A 17,555-nucleotide genomic window follows, 5' to 3' on the forward strand; every position below is an offset into this window, starting at 1 on the left:
GTTTTGGTATCAGGGTGATGGTGACTTCATGGAAAAAAATTGGAGGAATTCCCTCCTCTTCAATCTTTTGGAAGAGTTTGAGAAGAATCAGTTTTAAGTTCTTCTTTGTATGTTTGGTAGAATTCCCCAGTGAAGCCATCTGGTATTGGACTTTTGTTTGTAGTGAGTTATTAAAATTGCAGTTTCTATTTTACTTCTAGTGATTGGTTTGTTCAAATTATCTATTTCTTCTTGATTCAGTTTTGGTGAACTGTATGTTTCTAAAATCTTGTCCATTTCTTCTAGGTTGTCCAGTTGGTTGGCATATAATTGTTCACAGTATTCTCAGGATTTTTTGTATTTCTGAAGTATCAGTTATTTCTTCTCCTTTATTTCCTATTTTGTCTATTTGGGTTCTCTCTCTTTTCCTTTCGGTGAGCCTGGCCAGATGTTTTTCAATTTTGTTTACCCTTTTCAGATCTTTGGAGAAGGAAATGGCAACCCACTCCAGTATTCTTGCCTGGAGAATCCGACAGACAAAGGAGCCTGGTGGGCTACAGTCCATGGGGTCGCAAAGAGTTGGACACGACTGAGTGACTAACACACATTCCAGATCTTGGTTTTATTAATTTTTTTATATTTAAAAAATCTCTATTTCCTCCTTCTGATGAATTTGTGTTTATTTATTCTTTATCTAATTCTTTTAGGTGGCAGGTTAAGTTGTCTATTTGAGATTTCCTTGTTTTGAGGGGAAGGCTTGTATCACCATGAACTTCCTTTATAGGACTGCTTTTGCTGCATCCCCTAGAATTTGTATGGTTGTGTTTTTTTTTTTTTTGTCATTTGTTTCAGTGTATTTTTTAATTTCCTCTGATTTCTTTGTTGACCCCCCTTTTTTTTGTAGCATGCTGTTCAGACTCCATGTAATCTTTTTTTCCCCTTATTTCTCTTTCCATGGTTGATTTCCAGTTTCATGTTGTCATTATGAAAAAGGCTTGAAATAATTTCTAGCCTCTTAAATTTTTTGAGGCTTGTTTTCTGTCCAAGTCTGTGGTCTGTCTTAGAGAATGTTGCATGTGCACTTGTAAGAAATGTGCATTCTGGGTTTTTTTTTTTTTTTTTTGATGTAATGTCCTGAAAATATCAGTTAAAGTCCGTTTTATTGTGTCATAGGATTTCTGTTGCTTTATTGATTTTCTGTCTGAAAGATCTATCCTTTGATGTGGTTGAGGTGTTAAAGTCTTCTGCTATTACTGTATTCCTGTCAGTTTCTCCCTTCTTGTCTGTTAGTAGTTGTTTTATGTATTTGAATGTGCCTTTTGGGTGGACATATGTTAATAAGTATACTCTTCTCTTCTTTAATTGGTCCTTTTATCTTTATATAATGTCCTTCTTTATCCATCTCTATGGACTTTGTTTCAAAGTCTATTTTGTCTGATATGAATATTGCTACCCCTGCTTTCCTGTCATTTCCATTTGCCTGAAATATTTTTTTTCCATCCTCATAGGCAGCATATTGTAAACTTTTGTTTTATTATCCAGTCTGCCACTCTGTGTCTTTTGATTGGAGCATTTAGGCCATTGACATTTAAGGTAGTTATTATAGCTATGTGTGAATATCTATTGCCACTGTAAGCCTCGTTTTCCAGTTGATTTTGTAATTCTTCTTCATTCCTTTTGTTTTTCCTTCTGTGGTTTGATTTTTTTTTTTTGCTTGAATTCTCTTCTTTTTGTTTTTTGTAAAAATATTATATGTTTTTGATTTGTGTTTACCCTGTTTTTCAGGTATGCTAACCTATTACTGTATCTGCTTGCTTTAGGCTGATAGTCTTGTAGACTCAAATATATTCTTTAAAAAAATTCTACATTTTCTTATCCCCCTCATCCATGTTTTATGATTTTGGTGTCTCTTTACATCTTCTTGTTTATCCTTTAGCTGTTCATTGTGGTTATCATTACTTTCACAATAATTAAAAAAAATTCTGTATACTGACTTATTCAAGTGATTTACTTTCCCACTGCCATTTTCTCTTTCCTGCAGATTCCTCCTTCTTTTCTATTTAGAGAAGACTGTTTAGAAGAATAGGCTTAGTATTATTATTATTATTATGAACATTTCTATATGGCACTATAAAGCCTTGGAAACATTATATTCCAATTAAAAGAAATCTTAGTGATCTACTAGAGAAAGTTGAATGGGCCCAGAAAAATGATGGAGAAGCCAAGAAGATTGCAAAAGAAGGACAGCTGTCTGCTAGGGATCTGCTACAGCCACGCTGGCTTTACTGCTACTGCTACAGAGTACTACAGGTCAGTTCAGAGGAACCATCCTGCTTGCTTGATTGTCCCCAGACCAAATACATGGCCTGAGTGCTTGCTTCCTGTAGAGGTTCAAGAGTCAGCCTGTGGAACTCTGGCTACACTGAGACACAAACCTATAGAAAGATAGCGCTAAGTCACTTTGTGGCCACCGTATTTTTTTATCTCCATTCAGTTTTAAGAAAAACAATGCTTAGAGACCGTACAAATATATAATAAAAGCTCTGAACCTCAGAGAACATCTTTCCTTATATGAAAAATTAGAGAGTTGGACGAGAGATCATTAACATCGCCTTCTGCTCAAAATATCCACCTCTTTGTTCTCCTTACTAATTAGGATCCATGCTTTTGCTGTCAGTACAAAATGGAAAGCAGATATTTAATTTGTTGTATAAAACAAGCATGAAAAATGCAGTTGACCCTTGAACAACATGGGTTTGAACTGTGCAGGTCCATTTATATGTGAATTTTTTTTTTTTTTTTTAGTAGTAAATATTACAGTACGGAGGCTTCCCTAGTAGCTCAGTGGTAAAGAATCCACCTGCCAATGCAGGAGATGCAATAGATGTAGGTTTGATCCTTGGGTTGGGGAGATCCCTTGGAGAAGGAAACGGCAACCCGCTCCAGTATTCTTGCCTGTAGAATCCCATGGACAGAGGAGCCTGGTGGGCTACAGTCCATGGGGTCGCAAAGAGTTGGACACGACTGAGCACCCACATGCCCATGTGGGAGGAAGACAGCTCCATGTCCCTTTATTCCATCATCTTGGTCTCCCTCGAAGCTTTTTAATCATAAAATTCACAGTGAAATATGTCTTCTATTATAAGTTTTCTCTAAGTGGGCTTTTCTGGTACTCTAAGTCTCAAAGAATGTGGATCTCCAAACACTATTTAAAAACAATGTAACACAAAAGAGTGTCACATCAGTGGGACGGCTCTCACATGATACTGCTTCAAGTTTTGGCTCCATATGGTTCAGTGGACAGAAATCTTTTTGTCAGACCAGGACTTGTCTCACCTTCTAGAAAGAGTGCTAGTGTAGAATAAACTTCTCCTTTGATTATCAGAAATTGCTTCCTGTATCTTGAAAGTTGAAGCACAAGATGTTTCTTTAAAGCAGAGGATCTACTAGAATCTGAATTCCACAAACAGGCTTAGACAGAGGAATTTCTCATATAGAACGCTTTTCTCCTTTGATTTTTTTTTTTTTTTTAACTAGAGAAATACCATCCAATTGAAGGGAAAGGTGCAGAAGACTTCCAGTATTAAAAGTCTTTTTTTTTTTTTTCCTGATGTTAGATCTATTACGTTCTTGTTTAGAGTCTGCAATTTGTATGAAAAGAGAAAGATTTATGCATGAAATAATCACAGCAAGGCAATGAGTGACTAAGAATGGACATTAATGGTGCAAAGAGTTTACTTACTTTTCATTCATTCCCCACATTGCTTCAGAAAGAGAATGATCCAGGCTGAGTTTAGCCAGTCTTCTGAACATGGGGGTGTCATTTGAAGCTGGAGTGGTTAAGGAAGGCTTTTGGGAGGAGGTGGAAGGTGAGGTGAGTCCTGTTGGTTGAGGAGAATCTCCATGGAGATGTGTATGAAGAAATAGAAGGGTGATCTCGGGAAAGGCAGCAGTGTAGACACAGGTAAAGTGGTAAAATGACTCTGTGGATGTAAAAAGGAATCATATGGTAGGACTGCACTCAATATGCCAGCAAATTTGGAAAACTCAGCAGTGGCCACAGGACTGGAAAAGGTCCGTTTTCATTCCAATCCCAAGGAAAGGCAATGTCAAAGAATGCTCAATCTGCCGCACAATTGCACTCATCTCACACGCTAGTAAAGTAATGCTCAAAATTCTCCAAGCCAGGCTTCAACAGTACATGAACCATGAACTTCCAAATGTTCAAGCTGGCTTTAGAAAAGGCAGAGGAACCAGAGATCAAATTGCCGACATCCGCTGGATCATCAAAATAGCAAGAGAGCTCCAGAAAAGCATCTATTTCCTACTTTATTGACTACACCAAAGTCTTTGACTGTATGGATCACAATAAACTGTGGAAAATTCTTCAAGAGATGGGAATACCAGACCCCCTGGCCTGCCTCTTGAGAAATCTGTATGCAGGTCAGGAAGCAACAGTTAGAACTGGACATGGAACAACAGACTGGTTCCAAATAGGAAAAGGAGTTCGTCAAGGCTGTATATTGTCACCCTGTTTATTTAACTTATATGCAGAGTACATCATGAGAAATGCTGGACTGGATGAAGCACAAACTGGAATCAAGATCACCAGGAGAAATATCAATAACCTCAGATATGCAGATAACACCACCCTTATGGCAGAAAGTGAAGAGGAACTCAAAAGCCTCTTGATGAAAGTGAAAGAGGAGAGTGAAAAAGTTGGCTTAAAGCTCAACATTTAGAAAACTAAGATCATGGCATCTGGTCCCATCACTTCATGGCAAATAGGGAAACAGTGGCAGACTTTATTTTTGGGGACTCCAAAATCACAGCAGATGGTGACTGCAGCCATGAAATTAAAAGACACTTACTCCTTGGGAGGAAAGTTATGACCAACCTAGAGAGCATATTAAAAAGCAGAGACGTTACTTTGCCAACAAAGGTCTGAAGAGTCAAGGCTATCATTTTTCCAGTAGTCATGTATGGATGTGAGAGTTGGACCATAAAGAAAGCTGAGTGCCAAAGAATTGATGCTTTTGAACTGTGGTGTTGGAGAAGACTCTAGAGAGTCCCTTGGACTGCAAGGAGATCAAACCAGGCAATCCTAAAGGAAATCAGTCCTGAATATTCATTGGAAAGACTGATGCTGAAACTGAAACTCCAATACTTTGACCACCTGATGTGAAGAACTAATTCATTTGAAAAGACCCTGATGCTGAGAAAGATTAAAGGTGGGAGGTGAAGGTGACGACAGAGGATGAGATGGTTGGATGGCATCACCAAGTCATTGGATATGAGTTTGAGTAAACCCTGGGATTTGGTGATGGACAGGGAAGCCTAGCATGCTGCAGTCCATGGGCTCACAAATAGTCGGACATGACTGAGCAACTGACTGACCTGAACTGAACTGGTGGTAGGAGTAGAGCAGATATCCAGTTGTAGGGAGTAAAGGGATATTCATGTGTTTAGGAAGAATGGAGATGTATTATGAAACTCTTTCAGTGTCTTATCACTTTAGTGTTTGTCCCTAAAGTCATAGGCCATGTGAAACCACTAAAGTTTTCCTAGCAAAGAGTAAAAGAAAATGGATTCTATCCCCTGATTTGGTAACACATCACTGTATGTTATTTGTCCTGCATAGAAACAAATCTTCACCGTATATTCTCTTCCTGCCTTACAGGAAGACAGTTTAATGCTTTCTGTGATTTTAGGTTTGAACACACACTCTTCCAGTCGAGTCCTCCCTGTCTCTGTATCCCTTCCCTTCTCTGTCTTCTCCCTCTTTCTCTCATCTTGGCCCTTCTAGTATGTCCCCAGCTTTCCCTCCTGCCTTAATTCCTATTCTTCAGAGCCCATGGTCATATTGCTCCAGCAAGGCCTGTCAGCTTCTCCAGCTGACATTGCATTTCATGTTTGTGTCACAGTGGGACTCTCTGTAGCTTTCTTTATCTCTACAAATAGAGTGTGTAGTGACTTTGCAAATACATTCTACATTTAAGAAATGAAAGCTATAAAAGCATCAATAAGGTAATGGGGAGGGCTGGCCTCAGGACTCCTGAGGGTATTCTGAACCAACCCTATTCTTACTACCTTCTGAAGAAACAAATTTCAACTGCTGCTCTGCTTATCTTTATCTCGTAAAGCTTAGGATATAAATTCGTAAGCTTCCAGATTTTTTTCTTCCAGGTTTAGTACTATAAATTGTTGTCTGTAAAAAATCCAGGAATGAAGATATGAGTTTGCCAAGGTCGTTTGACTCCGAAAGCATTAGCTTGGTAAAGATGAACTAGGTAAACTCCAGGCTCTTTTATTCAGCTATCTTCAGTCAGTGTTCTGTTTAAGACTCAGGATGGCGCTGGGAAGGTGTCACAGACTGAGTTAGTGTTCCAACAGCAGAGGAATGGATGGCAGTGATCCTTTGGGGTTGGCAGAAATAGCAGCAATAATGAGGAGACCTTTATGTAAATATGTATATCATTTTTTTGAATGTAAGCTTTTCATAATGCTTGAAAACTCATGATCTTTCTTGAAACAATCATTGGTGGTAATGATCTTATGGTTAAAAAAAATGGCAAGTTCTTATATACTTAGGTCTTATCCAACAAGACTTCATTTGTCTAGTAACTTTGAAATAGAAACATAAATTTATTTTCCTGATGACTGAAACTGTCTGAATTGTATTATAACCGTGTATGATGAAAAGACTTTGAAACCCATTCTAATGCCGTGACTTTTAAATGAAATCCATTAGTTAGATTGTATATATGTGTGTGTGTATATTTATATAGATGTGTATATATGAAAGTTATGGGAAACCCATGTTGTCTCAAACAGTGATAGGAATTTTATTGGTTTTTACAACTGAAAACTAAAAAGTATGGGTGTGTCAGACAGGTATTCATCCATGGCTCAGTGATACGGAGTGCCTGGTGCTCTTCTGTATTCCCTGCGGTGTTGGATTGAGGCCAGCTTGCTTCACAAACATGGGATAGCTGCCCGTAAGTTATGGGGATGCATGCTGCCTTGTTTGCTCCAATAGGAGGAAGAAAGTAGCTTTCCACACCTGTCTAACAAACTGCTGGGCTACAGTCTGAGCAGCGTATAGGACAGGTCTGCCCATCCAAAGGTCATCCTTGCCTGGGGTAGGGATTGGGTGAGTGAGTTGGAGGAGGGGAGAAGACCAGGCCCTGAATTAGGTCTTGAGTACACACCAGTCCCCTCCAGCCACTATGGTAAGCAAGAGTAGCATCAGTTTTCATTTTAGAGTCAGTTTTCTGATTGGTACAATGCATAGGTATGTTTATGCTAATAGTTAGGCTGTCACGGTAATCAGAGCATCTCAATATTTATCATCAGCTAACAAGATACCTTTAAAAAAAATCTGCTGGAATAGAGAGAACTCTGCTCATTAAGCTAGTATTTTAGCCTGTATCCCTCCATAAAATAGAGCCTGGGTCCAGGTATTATGTGGAGGTTATTTATTTAGCAAAGTGAACCCAAAGTAGAAGAGTTAGAGTCTGTGAAGAAGGTAATTGAGAAGCTGGGGAGGTTTTTTGGCCACTGCTGTGGGCAAATGGACCTCAGTCCTGCTCAGAGCCCTCTGAGGATCCAGGTAGCATGCATGTCCCTCTAGACAGGAAAGAGGACAGTGTTTATTCAGGGACTTCTGTTGGTCCAGGGTGTCTTTATCCCAGATGCGCACTTGCGTCAGAATGACTGAGGAGATTCCAGCGGATGCCAAGAAGCCACATATATAGCGGAGCAAGGTGCTATCAGGTCACACCCATGCACAGCTGGTTAGCTGGTTGCCACAGCAAAAGCTGGAATAAAAGGAGTGAGTAACACGGCATGTGAGGTGTCTGAGATAGTGAATGTGGTCTGATTGCTTGGTTTTCTGTTTACAAGTGTAGATCTGCTTCTGAGAGCCCTCCTAGCATAGAGAAATAGAATCCAGCTTTCTCTTCCTGCTCAGTGAAGGGGATCATCCATAATGAGATTTTCTCTGAATATGGAAAACTTTGATGTAGTTTTTTAGTGTCCCATCTGCTTCCTCCTTCTGCCACCCCAGGCAAGAGTTCAGCTTTTGAATTTTGCTTAAGGGCATTGATGCTCCAGGATACACCATGATATGAAAAGGTCTAGCTCTGTGATGGAGGGATGATGCATTGCCTCCGAGAGAGCATGGGGGATGAATCACTGCTGCTGAAGACAAATGTCACATCCTAACTGGGATTTCACCAAATATTAGAACTGACATCCAGAAACCATAGGTCATACATCTCACAGTTCCCCTGTCGTCTTTCTACTTCCCCTGAAGTAGATGAATGACAAATTATGTGGTTGAAATTATTTGGTAAGAAAAAGGAAGGGGTAGAAAAAGAAATGCCTTGAGCTGGTACTGTTTATATAACTGATTATATTTTGGAATTTGGAGTATACAGTAATATATAATAAGGTTATTTTAAACTTCTTATTTATTTACCTCTGTTGAAAGGTATGGGTTCCAGATCCTCATCAGCCCTCGCATTGGGCTGGGAACAGACCCAAGGAGTCTGGGAGAAGCAGTACATGAGTTTCATGAATGGTAACCCAATGATCCCCCAAATACAGGGCTCCCTGGAAAAGCAGAACTGGAGAAAGTGGCTGAGGTCAAAATGAGGGCATCCTATTAACATCTCCTCATTCCTATACCTTTTGACTTAACTGGTGGGGAGATTGGAGCAAAAATAGACCTTGAATTCACTCACCTAAAAGTGGTGGATCATAGCCCTCACATATAGCGCTGCTAACAGATTCAGAAGCCGCAGGGAACTGCCTTCAGCCTGGTGTCTAGAGGTCAGGCCACACCTAGGTGGGCCTTCTGCTTGGAGCAAGAGAGGAGGGCCATTGACCTTGTGGCTGATCTGTGAGGTGACAACATAGAATAGGCAGAAGGTCCCTGTTACCTCTTCCACCTGCTTACTCTGGTAAAAACAACAGAAGCAGCGGCAAAATCAACAGATAAAAAGAAAACGAGGTCCCTGGAAAATACCTCCATAGATACCCATCAGAAGGGGTGAACTAGCAGAGATGGAAAGAATTTGTTAGATGTTAATTTTTTTCAGTCTTCTTTGCCTGGGGATTCTCCCATATATAAGAACAAGTCTCAGGATCTCCAGCAGAGTGGCAGAAATGGTTAACATCCCTCAAAGATGCATATTCGGCCTCTGTGATATGAATCAGTGGCTGGAAACTGCTGCCCAGATAGGAACTACATTTCCCAGCCTGCCCTCACCCTCCTCCCTTTCCCAGCCCTGAACGGCCTGCGACCATGTGACTAGTTCCCACTAATGCAATACGAGCAGAAGCGCTAAGCCGCTTATGGGCTTACCAGGGGATAAAGCCTGTCTTCTTCCCATCTACCACCTACAGATGAAAGGTTTAAGAACCCTAAGGAAAGTGTAGCCACAAGATTAGAGGAGCTGGATTCCTGAAGTGCTTCCTGCCCTAAGTTAAATGAGAGAGAGAGACTCTCTCTCATGAGTTAAATGAGAGAGAACAAATTTCCCATTATGTGAGGCCACTCAGATTTTGTAGTTTGCTTTCTCCAGCATAGAGCATTATTGTAATGACCAGAGCCATCCAGGTTTGTTCCCAGAAGTAGTAAGTGCTTGATGTTTTTGAATAAATGAATGAATGCACTTACTTCCTTTTGGAAGTTTGTTTAATAAATCTACATATAAAGAAACAAAATGGTTAAAGAGTAAAATTACAGATGTTGCAGAGAAAGATTTTGTTGTAAAAGCAACATAGGAATTAAGCGTAGAGTAAATTATTTATGAGTATTAAGAAACACTATTTCCAAATAGCACCCAGTCAGAAGTTGTCATTTATCTGACAATAAACATGGAACTCAATTAACTTTCTTTCATCCCACAGAGGAAAAAGCATTCAAGTCAACTGCAGCGGTCATTTTGCAGTAATGGAAAGGAATTGCATTTTTAGCGTGTGTGTAGGTACAAGGGAGAAAATACATTCTAATGAGGCAAAAACAGCCAGAGTTGTAGACAGGCACTCACTTCCACTGTAAAAGACAGGTTGAGAATTCTCTGCTGTCGGTTCCATTAGTGAGAAATAAAAACCAGCCTCGAACTGATCGGGCAGGCCGCTGCACAAGACGGCCACCTTCGCACCCCACCACAACCCAAGTTTCCCATGTAGCCTGTGCTGCCATAGGCTGCTGGGCTTGTGTGGTGGCTCAGCAGTGAAGAAGCTGCCTGCAGTGCAAGAAACCCAGGTTCAATCCTTGCGTCAGTAAGATCCCTGGAGGAGGGCATGGCAACCCATTCCAGTATTCTTGCCTGGAAAATCCTTGGAGAGAGGAGGTTGGTGGGCTGCAGTCCCTAGGCTCACAAAGAGTTGGACATGACTGAAGTGAGTAAACACACATGTACCATAGGCTGCAGGACCTTTGCATACATCCTTCCCACTACCCAAACAATTGGTCTGTAAAGAACATTCTAGTCTCACCTGTAAAGTCTCATGTATTTCCTCTCAGTCTTGGAGGCTCAGTTAAAATACCACTTGTTCTTCTTCTGTTCTCTCTTTGCCTCTTTTTCTTCTGTGTGCCCACAGCACAGTCTCATCCTACAGTTAGAGATCTGATTGTACTGTTGTAATTTTCTGTTTAAAATTGGTTTCCCCCTACCACACACAGATCTGTGAAGTTGCATGCTGAATTCAGTTGATCATTATATTCTGAGACATGCCACAGTGTTAACTTCATAAGAGTAAAATTATGGTTCCAAGTGAATGCATGCATGCTAAGTCACGTCAGTCATGTCCCACTGTTTACAACCCTATGGACTGAGCCTCCTCCTCCATCCATAGGATTCTCCAGGAAAGAATACTGGAGTGGGGTGCTGTCCCCTCCTCTATGGGATCTTCCTGACCCAGGGATCAAACCCACGTCTCTAACATCTCCTGCATTGGTAGGTGGCTCTTTACCACCTGTGCCACTGAAATGATGAATTAATAATTAGGAGTTTGGAGGACATAATCTAAGAATATCTCAGTTCATCTTAATGTACAGTAGAATTTGTTTCCTTAAGCTAAAAGTGAATTATTTTGAGGAGTTCTGATAAAGACTTTATATTGTTGGTTTGTTTCTGTAAAACCATGCAGTGTTTCTTCAATTTGGAGACTTTCCCTTCTTATAGCTCCTAACTCTTGAGTTTCTGAAAATAATTTCAGCACATTCATCTTTAAGATTGTTCTCAATATGTTAGTATTTGCTTTTAAAATGAGACAGAGTACTCAAGGCTGATGCACTGGGATGACCCAGAGGGATGGGATGGGGAGGGAGGTGGGAAGGGGATTCACGATGGGGAACACATGTAAACCCATGGCTGATTCATGTGAATGTATGGCAAAACCCACTACAATATTGTGGAAAAAAAAGTAAATACCCATCAGTTCAGTTCAGTTCAGTTGTGTCTGAGTCTTTGTGATCCCATGAATCGCAGTACGCCAGGCCTCCCTGTCCATCACCAACTCCCAGAGTTCACCCAAACTCATGTGCATTGAGTCGGTGATGCCATCTAGCCATCCCATCCTCTGTGTCCCCTTCTTCTATTGCCCCAATCCCTCCCCGCATCAGGGTCTTTTCCAATGAGTCAAATATTCACATGAGATGGCCAAAGTATGGGAGTTTTAGCCTCAGCATCAGTCCTTCTAATGAATGAACACTCAAGACTGATCTCTTTTAGGATGGACTGGTTGGATCTCCTTGCAGTCCAAGGGACTCTCAAGAGTCTTCTCCAACACCACAGTTCAAAAGCATCAATTCTTTGGCGCTCAGCCTTCTTCACAGTCCAACTCTCACATCCATACAAGCCCACTGGAAAGACCATAGCCTTGACTAGACGGACCTTTGTTGGCAAAGTAATGTCTCTGCTTTTGAATATGCTATCTAGGTTGGTCATAGCTTTCCTTCCAAGGAGTAAGCGTCTTTTAATTTCATGGCTGCAGTCACCATCTGCAGTTATTTTGGAGCCCCCCCAAAATAAAGTCTGATACTGTTTCCCCATCTATTTCCCATGAAGTGATGGGACCAGATGCCATGATCTTCGTTTTCTGAATGTTGAGCTTTAAGCCAACTTTTTCACTCTCCACTTTCACTTTCATCAAGAGGCTTTTGAGTTCCTCTTCACTTTTTGCCATAAGGGTGGTGTCATCTGCATATCTAAGGTTATTGATATTTCTCCCGGCAATCCTGATTCCAGCTTGTGCTTCTTCCAGTCCAGCGTTTCTCATGATGTACTCTGCATATAAGTTAAATAAGCAGGGTGACAATATACAGCCTTGACGTACTCCTCTCCCTATTTGGAACCAGTCTGTTGTTCCATGTCCAGTTCTAACTGTTGCTTCCTGACCTGCATATAGGTTTCTCAAGAAGTAGGTCAGGTGGTTTGGTATTCCTATCTCTTTCAGAATTTTCCACAGTTTATTATAATCCACACAGTCAAAGGCTTTGGCATAGTCAATAAAGCAGAAATATATGTTTTTCTGGGATTCTCTTGCTTTTTCAATGATCCATTGGATGTTGACAATTTGGTCTCTGATTCCTCTGCCTTTTCTAAAACCAGCTTGAACATCTGGAAGTTCACGGTATAGCACAATAAACCTATTATGTAGTAAATAAAAAAAAATATATTTTTAGTTTTTCGATTTGTAGAATAATGGAGAAGATAGTAGTACAGTGGGTTGCCTTTTACCCTCAGTTTCCCATATTTTTAATATTATATGTGTCATACTTTTGTTACAACTAATGAAACAATGTTGTCATTTAGTCCCTAAGTCGTGTCTGAGTCTGCAATCCCATGGACTGTAGCCCACCAGGCTTCTCTGTCCATGGGATTCTCCAAGTAAGAATACTGGAGTGGGTTGCCATTTCCTTCTTCAGGGGATCTTCCCAACCCAGGGATCGAACCCATGTCTCCTTCATTGGCAAACAGATTTTTTACCACTGAGCCACAAGGGAAGCCCAGTGAACCAATACTGATATGTTGTTATTAACAAAGAAAGACCATAGTTTATTCATATTTCTTTAGTTTTTAACCTAATTTTCTTTTCTGTTATAGAATCCTATCTAGGATACCACTTTCCATAGTTTTCATGTCTCTTTAGGTTCCTCTTAGCTATCAAAGTTTCTCTGCATTTCCTTGGTTTTTTTTATTGTCTTGATGGTTCTAAGAAATGTTGGTCAGATGTTTTGAAGGAAGCCCCTCAGTTGTAACTTATCTGATGTTTGTCTCACAAATAGACTTGTAAAATGAATTTCAGGGAGAAAGACCACAGAGATAAAGTGCCAAATCATTTAGTGCCTTCTTTCACTCATCCCTACACATTTTAGATATATCTGTGTCTTTCTATGGCTTGATAGCTCATTTCCTTTTTTCCATCTGTTCCGTTCCATTCAGTCGCTCTGTCACGTCCGACTCTTTGACACCCCATGGACTGCAGCACGCCAGGCCTCCCTGTCCATCACCAATTCCTGGAGCCTACCCGAACTCATGTCCATTCAGTCGGTGATGCCTCTAACCATCTCATCCGCTGTCGTCTCCTTCCGCGTTCAGTCTTTCCCAGCATCAGAGTCTTTCCCAATGAGTCAGTTCTTCACATCAGGTAGCCAAAGTGTTGGAGTTTCAGCTTCAACATCAGCCCTTCCAATGAACACTCAGGTCTGATTTCCTTTAGGATGGACTGGTTGGATCTCCTTGCAGTCCACGGGACTCTCAAGAGTCTTCTCCAACACCACAGTTCAAAAGCATCAATTCTTCGGCGCTAAGCTTTCTTTATAGTCCAACTCTCACATCCACACATCACTACGGGAAAAACCATAGCCTTGAGAAAACAGACCTTTGTTGGCTAAGGGTCCACCTGTTTTGTTCCACCTGTTAACAAATATTTATTGCATTTACTGTGTCATCCATATTGTGGTAAAATATCCATAACATCAAATATGTAATTTTCTTTGAATCTGTGTATCATTTTGGAAAACTTGATGCGTTAACAATACTGAATTTCTAATCCATGAACATAGAATATCTCTCCATTAAGTTGGTCTTCTTTGATTTCTTTGTCTGTTAATCTTTTCTTTGCTCTGAAGTCTGCTTTGTCTGAAATTAATATAACTCTTTTATCTTTCTTTCAATTTATTATTAACATTAGTGTTAGCCTGATTAGTTTATGTTTTTCCACCCCTTAACTTTTAAACTATTTTTAAAGTGGATTTCTTATAGACAACATTGTAGTTGGGTCTAGTTTGTATCATCTTTGATAATCTCTGACTATTAATTATAGTGTTAGAGCATTCAGATTGAAAGTGATTATTGATATAGAGTAATATGTAGCATATTGGAACTATGCAGCAGTTTGCTGCACTTTTTTTTTCCATTCCAATTTCTCTTGCCTTCCATGAGAAATAGGACATTTATCATAGCTCCATTTTTTCTTTTCTTAGTGTATCAGTTATGCTTCTTTTAAAAAAATTTTAGTAGTTGCCCTAGAGATTACAATACATATTTATAGTTAATCTGCATCTACTTTAAATAACATTAAAAGGTAGAGCAGGTACTTTATAACACAGTATTCCCAGTTCTTCCCTCCTGTCCCAAATACAATTATCATTTATTTTGCTTATTGATGTTATAATGACATAATATATTGTTGTTATTATTATTTTGAACAAACATCTATTTTTTTTTCAATTAGTAATATGAAAGATAAAAAGATTCTATTTCATATAAATTTATGCCTTCTATGGTGCTTTAATTTTAAATGTAGATCTGAGTTTCTGAACTATATCATTTTGTTTATCTCTGAAGAACTTATGATAAATTCTGTCAGCATTTTTTATTCTAATGTTAGACTTTATTTTCAGCTTTACTGACATATAATCAAGAAACAAAATGAAGATATTTGCAGTGTACAATGTTATAATTTGATATTCATATACACTGTGAAAGAATTTCCCCATTAAGTTAATTAACACATCCATCACCTCACATATTTATCCCTCCCCACTTTCTGAAGAAAATTTAACTTATACTCTCTTATCAAATTTACTTATACAATACAGTGTTACAAACTACAGCCACCATGTTATGCATTGTATCTTAATATCTTACTCATATTATAATTAAAAGTTTGTACCTTTATCAACATCTTCCCATTCTCCCACTTTCCAATCCAGGTGTAGTCTCATTCTGTCAGTTTGACTTCTTAAGATTCCACATGTAAGTAATATCATATACTATTTGTCTTTTTTTTTTCCCTTCTAGTTTTATTGGGATGTAATTGACATACAGCACTGTATGAGTTTGGCCTTCCCCGGTGGCTTGGCAGGGAATTAGCAACTAAACACGATTTAGCAACTAAACAACTGTGTAAGTTAAGGTGTATGTGTGAGTCACTCAGTTGTGTCTCACTCTTTGCCGTCCCATGGACTGTAGCCCAGCAGGCTCCTCTGTCCATGGAACTCTCCAGGCAAGAATACTGGAGTGGGTAGCCATGCCCTTCTGCAGGGGATCTTCCTCATTCAGGGTTCAAACTTGGTTCTCCTGCATTACAGGCAGATTCTTTACCATCTGAGCCACAAGTTGTATAGTATAATTATTTGACTTAAACATATTACTACATGATACCACATTAAGTTGTAGGAATACCCACCATCTCAGATAAATATAACATTAAAGAAATATAATGGTTTTTTGTTGTGATGAGAATACTCTCTAGACAACTTTAATATATAATATATAGCAGTGTTAATTATATTTATCATGTTGTATATTACATTACATCCATAGTACTTATTTTATAACTGAAAGTTTTTACCTTTTGACTCCCATCATCCAGTTCCCGCCCGCAGGAGTTCCCATCTCTTGTAACCATAAATCTGATCTTTTTTTTCCTGTGAACTTGTTTTTTTGTTTGTTTTTGAGGTAGTATTAACCTACAATATTGTGTTTGTTCCTGGTATACAGCATAATGATTTGATATTTCTACATATCACAAAATGATCACCATGCGAAGTCTAGGTACCATCTAGACTATGTGATACAAAGATATCACATCATTATTGACTATATTCCCCACACTGTACATTTCATATGTGGGATTCATTTATTTTGTAACTGAAAGTTTGTATTTCTTAATCTGCCTCACCCATTTCTCTCTTCCCTTTGACCTCTTGCCCTGTGTCAACCACTTGTATTTTCTCTACGACTCTCTTTTTAATTCTGTCCAATAATTGTTTTCTTTTTAAAATTCTACATATGAGTGAAATCGTGCATCATTTATCTTGTCTCACTTGTCTCACTTAGCTAAAGCCCTCTAGATCCATCCATGTTGCCACAAATGACAAGAGACTTATGCTGAGAATATTCTTGTGTGTGTGTGTGTGTATCTCACATCTTCTTTATCCATTGACCTGTTGATGGGCACTTACGTTTGTTTCATATCTTGACTATTGTCAACAATGCTATGATGAACATAATGGGGCATGTATCTTTTTGAATTAGTATTTTCATGTTCTTCAGATAAATACCCAGGGGTGAAATTGTTAGAATGTGGTAGTTCTGTTTTTAATTTTTTTGAACAACCTCTGTACTGTTTTCCATAGTGACTGTACCAATTTATATTCTCACTGATGTTGCATGACAGTTCCCTTTTATCCACATCCTCACCAATGTTTGTTATTTGTTGTCTTTTTCATAATAACCATTCTGACAAGTGTGATGTGGTATTTCATTGTGGTTTTGATCTGCGTTTCTCTGATAATGAGTGACACTGGGCATCATTTCATGTGCCTGTTGGCCATAAGTCTGTTAATATTTGCTTTATGTATTTACACACCTACCATAGGACCCCTGGTTGTGGCATGTGAGATCTTTACTTGTGGCACGTGGAACCTAGTTCCCTGACCAAGGATTGGTTCTGGGCCTCCTACATTGGGAGCAAAGCATCTTAGCCACTGGACCACCTAAGAAGTCCCTTTCCTTCACTTTTGAAGGCTAATTTTGCTGGATATGTAATTATAGATAGTTTTGGGTTTTTTTCCTTTCATCATTTAAAGTATTTCACTCCACTATCTTATTGCTTGCAAGGTTTTATTCTCCCCTGACTTATTTCAAGATTTTCTCTTTTTCCCTGGAGTTTGAATATGATATTCTTAAGGTATTTATTCTATTGATGTTCTCTGAATTTCTGGATCTGTACGTTGCTATCTTTGGTTAAATTTTGAATCTTCTTGACCATAATTACTTCATGTTTTTTTTTTTTCCTGCTCATTGTTGCTGCTTTTTCTGGCTTTCCAGTTGTGCTATGTTACACATTTTGGGGTTGCCCCACAGATCTTGGCTATTCTTATTCTTTTTTTTTTTTTTCTACATTTCATTTTGGAAGAAGAGTCCATCAAAGGCATTCTTCATTTCTGATACACTTTTTTTTCTTCTAACATTTACTTTGATTCTTTCTTACAGTTTTCATCTCTGCTTACATTCTTTATCTGCCCTTGTATACTGTCTGCTTTTTCT

The sequence above is a fragment of the Bos mutus genome, chromosome 28, assembly GCF_027580195.1.
Source record: "Bos mutus isolate GX-2022 chromosome 28, NWIPB_WYAK_1.1, whole genome shotgun sequence".
Taxonomy (NCBI): Eukaryota; Metazoa; Chordata; class Mammalia; order Artiodactyla; family Bovidae; genus Bos; species Bos mutus.